The 9,881-nt window shown below is 47.3% G+C and overlaps 1 non-coding gene across 1 annotated transcript; it reads left to right on the forward strand.

Annotated features, from left to right (window-relative positions):
- The first annotated feature begins 7,672 nt into the window (after window positions 1-7,672).
- On the forward strand, window positions 7,673-7,744 carry TRNAP-CGG (transfer RNA proline (anticodon CGG)). Its single transcript has one exon. It is a non-coding gene; the product is annotated as a tRNA-Pro (tRNA).
- The last annotated feature ends 2,137 nt before the right edge of the window (window positions 7,745-9,881 follow it).

The raw sequence follows: 9,881 nt of genomic DNA on the forward strand, positions 1-9,881 counted from the left end.
AGCTCGATCATGCATGAGCCATTCATGGCATGTGTTTTTGGCCGATTAGGTTGCCTCCCTCCATAGGCTAGGACAGCGCATTCAAGTGTAGGTGTAGCATAAACTTAGTTATTTCCCGCGTACATTTTGCACTGTATGCATGCTCAACGAAAGAATACTGCATGGTGCATGGAGGGGAAGAGATGGATCAAAATCGCAGCATGCTGGACTAAGAGCATCTCCAATAAATGATGTATTTTACATCATCAAACTATGGTTCAAGTAAAATATACATCACATAAAAGTGCATTTTTACATCATCAAAATTCATCAGCCGAACAACAGCCGCTCCACGGCCGACGCCAGGACGGGAGGTGGGAGGAGGCGCGACAGCAGCAACAGCTGAACACAAAGCAGCAGCTGTAAGTGACGAAGCAGCGACAGCTGACGTCGTCTTCTTCGCACAAGACGAAGCCGCGGCGAGGTCGCGCGGTGGCTGCTTCGAGCCGCCACCTCGTGGTATGGTCGCGACGGCCCTCTTCCTTGCCGGCGGTTCCATCCCGGTGGTGGCGGCGGGGACGAGGGGCTGCAAATCCGCTGCGCGATTTGGGGGAGGCATCGCGACAGTGGTGGCGGCGGGACCAGCAGCAGACGTGGAAGCGGCCATCGTAGAGCGGCATTGGCAGTCAGGTAGGCAGGGATTGGTAGAGTCATCTTCTTGGAAACAACCCGTAGGAAGTTTCCGTAAGTGCAGGGTTTTTGTTGAACACCCTAGTCAATTTGGCAACAAACAGTTAGACCCATCTACCTTTTCCATTCTATCTTGCAATGCCCTTCCCCCCTCCCCTTCCCCGACGGCTGATCGAACTGTCCCCTGCCTCTCCTCCAGCCACGGCCTTCGATGGCGTCCTGTCTAACCCCTCATCGGCAACGGCACTACATGCCGCGACATCCCTTCTCGACCTCGGGCTTCTTCCAATCTGATCAACGGTTGGTATGAAAAGGCCAGCTACATGAACATGTTAAACCTTCAACTGACCTATGTGTGTGACGTTGTGGCCGACTACGTCATCACTGGCTCTAGCTCGCTCCTAGTGATGCTACGTCACACTGGACTCGGCGGGGGACGAGAGGGGTGTGTGCTTCTCAAACTAGCAAAAATTAATTGATGTGATCTGGAATTTCACGCGGTCTGAGGAATAGTTAATGCGGCATTTTCTATATCTGTGCGTAAGAATAGAATACCTATAATTTGAGTGTGTCGTAACCTTATTTGACAACTTGAATGATTTGAGGATTGCTCACCAGTTTGTATATCTATATGCGTAATGATATAGAATACCCACAAGGGTGTTACAAATGTGTAAAAATACGTGGGAGTTTAATGGTGCAACGATCTAGCGGCCAAGATTCCGCATTGAAGTGAGATGGGCCTAGGGCCGGATCGAAGCGTATATTACCGTCCGACAAGATTTCAACAAAACCGTTAACACGATGTGACGTTTGGATCCAAGGGGATGATGGACGTGATGTGACGTCGCGATCGCGCCTTCTGATTGATTGATTACCCGAGGCCTGGCTTAATTCGATCGCGTGAACAGTCCGCGGCTTCAATTCGATCGCGCGTTTTCATGGATCAAGCGCATCTCCGCGCACGGTCGGCCGGCGGCGCCGATCCGGATATATACGGCGGGCCGTGAACTGTGCGAGTACGTACGTACGTAGTTACTGCATGGTCTTGGCGACGCCATACGGCAGTTATTGATTCCAGTGATCTACGTATGTAGCGTGAGCCGTGGTGCACGCACGGGTACGTACGTCCAACAGTGCGTGCATGCGTGCTTGCTGGCTAGCCACTGCTGCTGCTAGCCAAAGAACGCAGGTGACCGCCAGGCGCAACTGTCGCGTACGTCGGCGTGCAGCCAGTCACCGTGCCCTGACCGTACGTACATGCCGGCCGCCGGCAACAACAGACCGCGGTCCGCGGGCGCACCGGATGCACTCGGCACGGGCGCATGCATTGTAGGCGGGATGTCATGAGCTCCGCGGCTCCGTGGGAATGAGTGCGTGCGTGCGTGGGTCGACTTGCACCTGCATAGATAGAGAGGAGAAACTCCCAACTCTATTTATTTATTTACTTGCTTGGTTAGCAACTTAATTGTTTCTTTACCTAATTATCTCGAAACCAAAGTAAAGTGTACGCACGCAATGATGCTATCGGAAGTTGCCGGCACGATCGCGCGATCTGATTTGCACGGAACTGTTCGCGGCGGTCTGCCGCCGTACCGGTACCGCCCTGGGATCCGCTGCCCGTGCCGCGGACAGGAGCAATAAAAAGGTGTTCTTCTCTCGCCCAGGTCTTCCTTTACTCAGGTCGCGGCCCACCGGGCCCGAGATGCATCTGCTTTCGTTTTTCTTTTTATGGTGGCGACTCGCTCGGGCCCCTTGGCCCGTCATTGATTCTACATGTACAAAACTGTCTGACTATTCTCAAAAAATCTACATCTACATCTACATCTACGCTACTATTAAACAATCAAACAAAAACTTTCTTAAATGCACCCTGCAATTAGTCCCACAATCCACACGAACCAATCAACACCATACGATTAGACCCACACTTCTCAATCTAACAGCCACCATTGATCTAATATTTTTATGGGGTACACTTAAAAATTTTCAATGACTGACCATGCTTCACCTAAGATGTAATACTGGAACTACCATTCCCACGTCCCCTGCAATCACGGAAATCTGGTCGCAAACTAAGGCAACTCCAGGACCTCCCAGTTCCAAAAAAAAACTCCACGACCTCGACCTCACCGTCTGGCACGACGGCGGCCTGGTGCGAGACGCCGCCCACCACCAACGTCCCCTGCCTGCACGACGACCTCGCCGCACTGCACCACATCGTCGCCTCCCTGCATGATCGCCATCGCGATTGTTGCCGCTCATAGTGTGGCATCCATCCTGCGAGATCCCCAGAGTCCAGGAGATGGAACCTGCCCCGACACCAGCCTTGCCGCCGCGCCCGCGCACGGCCCTACACCCGCGCCCGCCGCGTCCCCTGAACCAGCCGGCCACACGCAGCTCTGATTCTTCCGTCCATTGCTTCAGGTTCCACTTCTTCGTAGCGTGACGGCGACTCAGGGGGCTGGATTTGGCCACCGTCTGGAGGGACGCCATATATTGGATTTGGATGGTGAGCCCACGCATCTTGATTTTATTCAAAACGTTCCTCTCTAGCATGGTACTGATATGTGATGGGCCGGATTTAGAAGATGCCCTTCTAATCAATTTTATTGGCGATCTTCTCATTGGACTGCAGCAGATACCATCTTGATGTATATATGGTGTCGTGATAGCTGATTAAATCTGCAAATTCTTTGTCGTTGACTATGGCCTTGTCTGTCAACTACCTTGATAGGTTCCTCTCCGTCTATCCCCTTCCTGTAAGTCTATAATCTCTGTAGATAAATCTTGTACGATGCCATGGTTGCCCCTTTATTCCTGGAGTATTTGCAGCTGGTACTATTTCTTTTTCTTTTTTAATTCACAGCTACTGGCATGAATTGGCCCTTGCATTTGGTCCTAGCACTGGCAATAATTTGAATCTGTTAATTGGGGACAGATATGCCCATCACCAGTATATATTTTGGTTCTGTCTAGAATTGGGGACAGATGACATCAGATCTTTTAATAAATTATAAACAACATATCTTTTTAATTTTGGTTCTGTCTAGAATGGTGAAATTCAATTTTGTTCTACTGCAGATTATTTTAATCATCTTCACCAACAGTATATATTGCAGAGAATTGTTTTGGTTTAGTTTTTAGCATGTAGATATGATATGGTAAGCCTCCAGTGAAGGAGGGGCTTAGTCAAATAGAAACTGTTCTATTTGATATCCAATGTAATTTGGAAATTAGTGGCGGAAGACTCCTAAACTAGCATAGCATTTTGTTTGAATTTCTCTTTACTTGATTGTGTTACTTATGCGCAATCATCATACTTGACATGGGTCCCTGATTTTGTCACTTCCATTGACGAGTCTTTTGTAAGCATCTCGATGCGGAGGTAGAACTTCTAACAAGTCTTCCTGTTATACGTTGTTTGTTGCTACTTTTTGCTGCAATGTGGAGGTACAGATTCTAGCTGATATATCTTCATGCTTTACCTTGTTTACCACTGTCCTAATATGGAGGTACAGATTCTAGCTGATATATCTTCATGTTTTACCTTGTTTACCAATGTCCCAGATTTTTGTTTCCTCTTTGCTTTGAGTTAGATAGAAGATGGGACGTGCTTTGTTGTACTTTCCTCTTACGCTAACCCTACGCACCATGGTGTTGCAGCGCCCTCGGCTCAAGGGAACCATCTCCAAGCCTACCGTACTCGAATCATGGAAGCGTGCAAAGTACAGCGCATCGTGGTGTCGCTGGCCACCCGATCTCTACAGCCACAACAAACGGCTACATGACCGACCAGGCCGGTGTCTTGACCTCTGAATCACGTCGCTGTGCTAGCGCCTTGATCTCGCATGCGGCCGTCTAAAACCCGAGAGGCCAACCTCGCTCGAGCGTTGCCGGCCAGCACTCATCTGCACAGGAGCAGCTGGTTGGATATATGTGCCTCCTCCGCCTCTTATTCCCTGAAACGTAATGTTATGAGTATAGTTTCTAATCACTGATGTCACATTGGCGTAGAATTAAACTGCATAGGTTAGATTGACATTTTGCCCTATGTTTAATTACTATATGTGCTGCACACTGGTCCATGTATTTATTCTGTTGGTCAAAAGTTTTGACTATCAAGTTTCGTCAGATGTGAGTTGTAGAAATTTTCAGTTACTTTTCTATGCCTACCATTCATCTCTGAACCGTTGTGATGGAGATTGTAATATTGTGTTTAAAATGTGTCAGCCCATATGTGAGATCTTCTTTTCAAGATGGCAACCATGATTATAAGTTAATCATTTATACTTTACAAGCATATCAGATATGTGTAATTAATGTGTTTGCATTAGAGCTTTCATAGGGAAATTGCATAAGATCTTATAAAACCATTTTGTCACACACATTTTTCTGAATGGCAGCTGCAAATGCCAGGTAGCAGCTTGCACTAGGTTGACGTGAATATTTACTCTTCTTTTGCACTGGTACTGAAACTTGGCAGTTCACAAGGATTGACACCACGGACTGAATCGTCCCAACCATCATGGACACACCAGGGGCAGGGGCTGCATGCTGCCAAGGCCGAGGCAACTGCCAAGAAGACTGGGCTCAATGTAGTGACCGAGGAGGCGCAGGTCGCAGGTTATGCTCTTCTAATTAGTACGATGATTTGCATATGTAACAATGCTACTCTCAATGGATTGGCTAACAATCTCCAGATTTTCCCTTTGAGTGTGTCTGTGTGTGTGTGTTTTTTTGCATGAGTATTTAACCAAAAACTACCACAATTCATGGAACCGTGCCTACAAACTACCACTTTACGATTTTGTCCTGAAAAGTACCACTTTTTTGCTAATCTGTGACTAAAAACTACCATGTGTGTAAATCAACCGATTCATCCATTTTAAACGCGTTTATGATAGAGATGGCCCGCATGCGTAAGTCAACGCCCCGCTCCCTCCCCTGCACCGGCGAGCAGCAGCAGCTCCGCCTTGCACTGTGCCGGCGAGCACGGGCAGCTCCACCGCGCACCCCCCTGCCGGCGAGAAGCAGCAGCACCGCCGCATTGGTATATGTGTTTTGGAATCTTGGTAGTAGTTCAGTAGTGGTCCAGTCGTAATATCTTATAAGTACCGTCTAATCAAAAATTTCTTGATCAAGTTTATTATTATTTCCATTGCACTATACTTTATTTCCATGGTATCAAGTTCTACAAATTGCATGTTCTGGTACAATATTTGTTTTTTTAGATGCTGCCTTTTTTGCTAATAAATCTATAGTTCAATCTGGATGCAGAATCAAAGAAAATTATGGCCTTGTGTTGATAGTTGCAGTTACACTATGATGGATTGTGTTTACTTTTTTTTTATGGAAATAGAGAAACTGATTGTTCTGTTTGCAAGACGGGTATCCTAAATTCTAATTCAGACATTAGTGATGATATAACAATTTCCTACGCCAAATTGTCATTCGGGCGAGCCTAGCTTAGCTTGAAACCACCGGAGATTGTGTGGTTCACGAGAGGTAGAGAATCCACCTGATATTTTGTCGTGCCCACTGACAACAATGACATGGATAGTGACGTCACTGCTGGACATAATTGCCCTATTTGTAAACTGTTGGGTAGTCCTATTTGGTGGATTGTAACGAGCTATATAGTATGTTGAAAGCAGATGTAACCTTATTCATTTTCACATAGATGCCTCTCCAGTATATCTGATCTTTCGAGCCTACAGTTTGTAATGTTGTATTTCTTTTGTGAAACCTCCACAAACTGTCTATGAACCATATATGCAGTAGTCAGTACATGTTCCCACATGTATTTATTTGTTGTTTAAAGGAATGTTAAAATTATTATGTTCAACTATAATTTAAAATTTCCATTCCTTTCGGCACGGTCAACTTTATATTTGTTGGTGGACACGTGCGTTGCACGTGCATGATTACTAGTAAAGCTAAACAGTCTGAGAACACCTAAAAAATGTCTGAGTTTTTTCAAAAAAAAAACTTATCTATTCATCGAACTGTCAAGATAGTACAAAAAACACTAGAAATAAAATCTTTTCATCGAACTTATCTATTCATCCAGGTCCGTGACCACCTAGCGGCGACTACAAGCAATGGAGCGATCCGAAGATCCGCCGCCGTCATCACCCCTCCATCACCAGAGTCGTTAAAACTTTTTTTAAATAGACAGTAGAGAAGTCGTCGTGATAAGGCCTCAAATGACCAACACACCAGAACAACAACCGCCGCCAATGAAGAGAAGCGTACATCGAAAGGATACAACATGTAGACACACGAACCTAGATGAATGAAGATCAGATCCATCAAAGACAAACGCCGACCAGAGCCCATGATATCCGCCAGAAACAAACCTCCACATGCCCTCCGACGATGTTAGAAGCATCATCGGGGGCTAAACGGGGGAGAACCTTATTCCATCTTCAGAGAGCCGCCGCTGTCATCTCGTCTTACTGAGCAGGACACAAACCCTATCAAAAGTCCAAGAAACCTCTAAAAACGAAACCCTCCTGCCGGCAAAGAGGGAGATCCACCGCGTCTCCATGGTCCTAAGGCCACAAGAGACGAGGCAGCCCGGCGATCGCGCAGTGGGACGCGTCGGAAACTATAGTCGCCTTACTCATGCGAGCACAGTTAAGGGGAATAGTTAACTTAAATGGTCTGAGTTCTCTTTGTGAAAACAGACTTCCATGACAGTATATCTAAATTATTTTTTGTGAATAAAAGTCTGGAATTATAAGTACAATGTCTCTAACGACACAAGATATCGTAAAAAACATGTAAATTACAACCATACTCTCCGAGGGCCAAATAAACTCAATCTTAATACTATGTGTGTAGTGTAGGCACGCTCATACCAAGAGGCGAATCTCACCGTTGTTGGAGGTATGCCTTTTCTCATGCATGGCGATTAACCGGGGTATTGCCGGTTTTCCTGGACAGAAAGGCGTTGTTTTAGTTATTTTAGAATTATGTGGAGCAAAGAAAACAAACAGGGTGTTTGGTCTAGTGGTATGATTCTCGCTTCGGGTGCGAGAGGTCGTGAGTTCGATTCTCGCAACACCCCAATATTTTTTATTTTTTGACTCAACCAATGATTGCTTTCGTTTTTTTCAACGTAAAAATGTCCATTAGCTTCTAAGAGTTCTCGTACGTCCTCGACCGCAGCCGCGGCCTCAACGGAGGAGAGGGGCCGGCCGGCCAACGGCCCTGCCATGCGTCTGATCGGCGCTGACTTCAGCGTTGCCACCGGCAGGAGCGGCCATGCCCATGCATGCCGCCCGCTGGCAGGCACATGCTCCGTCCCAGAGCGCCCTGCGCATGCAGAATCAAGCCTCGACGATACGCCGGAGACCCCGTAGGCCCGTGCCCCCAGAGTGGCCGGTGGCTCCCGCCGGCGCCACGCCACAGGACAAGCTTTGCATCGCGCACGCATCGCATGGCATGGTGTCAAATCTCCCAAAAGAAATCTGTACCACCCCTCCCATCCTCTTGCTGCTGCACGGCATGATTCAAACCCATCCATCCATGGGACAAATTTCAGACATCTGCCATCTGCGTGAAAATGTTTGGAACACCCGGGACGACGACGACGAACCGGAGCGCAATTCGCCCTACGGAACGACCGGGTTTTCGGCGGACTGTATCTGATGAGGATAGCCCGTTTCACCACAAAAGTCAATGTGCGGATGAAATGTACTACAAGCTACAACAGAATGTGATGGGGGCAAGGGGCCTTATTTTCCGGGCAGTGCGTGCCTGCTGCAGGAGTTGTTGTTCGCTAGGATCAACCAACTACATACACCTCGCTGGTGCACCTGGCCCAGCATTGGTACGTTGGGAGGTTGGGGGATTGTCCATCTCTAGGTAGTGATCTTATGATCTCATCATTCATGGCTGGAATATCAACGGTGTACCGCGGCGAGGGCAGGGGATTTTATTCGGCGCCGTCCATGGCCATTCGATTTTCAAACGGATTTAGCACAGCTTTACTCCGGCACTCAAGTTCCTCCGTGGGGTTGCTTGTCGGTCCTCATCTCACCAGAGGGATGGGCAGGTACTCCGCGTAGAACAGCTGCGGAGCCATGTGAGGGGAGTGAACGTGAGTTAACAGGATACACAAGGCGCAGAAGGTGAACTGGTTGAATATATTTGGACGGTACAAGGAATTTTATTTAAGCAGGATGCAGCGAAAGATCAGGGAATGGGCGATGTCAGCACTTACCCTTCAAATGAGGGATGTTATCACAGCTTTGCCACAGGATAATGACTCCGTAACAACGAGTGGGCCCAGAAGGTATCTCTTTATCGTGAGAGGAGTAAACCTCGGTCTTGAACTATCGCTATCGAGACATAGGTTTTCGGTATACTTGTAAGTCACCTTTATTTACACATCCATATGCGGAGTGCATGTGGTAAACCCTAAAGTAACCATCGGTATGTTGGTATGGAATATTCTCATGGTCCAAGGGACAATGTAAATGTGAACAAGTTATATGAAGTACCGACAACATAGCAGCAATGACATGTCTCATAAATATATAAGTTGGGTCTATCCAACTCCGTTGTAATCATGACAACGGTGTTCTCATATATTGATAGCATCCTTATTCAATACATGAGTTAGTTTTAATACATGAGTTAGTCTTAGAGGCTACACTAGAGATCACTTGTTGTTTATATTTGCACACATGTATTTGGGTTTTTCTCTGAATCTCATATTCAAGAACCAATACAATTGTAGCATAGAAACATGAACTTAATAATGAACATGAAAATATAATAATACATTAATTATTGCCTTTAGGGCATATTTCCAACATAGTTAACTAGTTGATACCAATTAAAACAAGGGGAGGGTGCTGGATTTCACAACTTCCTCCCTAGACGCTTCCCCTTGGAGTCTCGGCAGCTGGACTCGGTGTAGGCATCAGCGGCTCCAGGCTCGTCGTTGTCGTCACTATCCGAAGCAGAGGCGGAGGAGGAGGACGAGATGACGATGCTCTCCATGCGCCGGGCGACGTGGGTCTGCTCCTCTTGGAGCCATGCGGCTCTCTCCGCCGCCGCCGCCGCCCGCTCCATCGCCGTCGAACATGGCGAGCGAGGAGTGGATTTTGGGGAGAAGAAGTCGATTTGGGGTAGAAGTGGATTTGGAGGAGAAGCGAACAGGGCAAGTAAGGACAGACTGGGCTGCCCATACCCGT

The sequence above is a fragment of the Triticum urartu genome, chromosome 7A (genome assembly GCF_056163025.1).
Source record: "Triticum urartu cultivar PI428250 chromosome 7A, HENAU_Tu73, whole genome shotgun sequence".
In the NCBI taxonomy this organism is placed as follows: domain Eukaryota; kingdom Viridiplantae; phylum Streptophyta; class Magnoliopsida; order Poales; family Poaceae; genus Triticum; species Triticum urartu.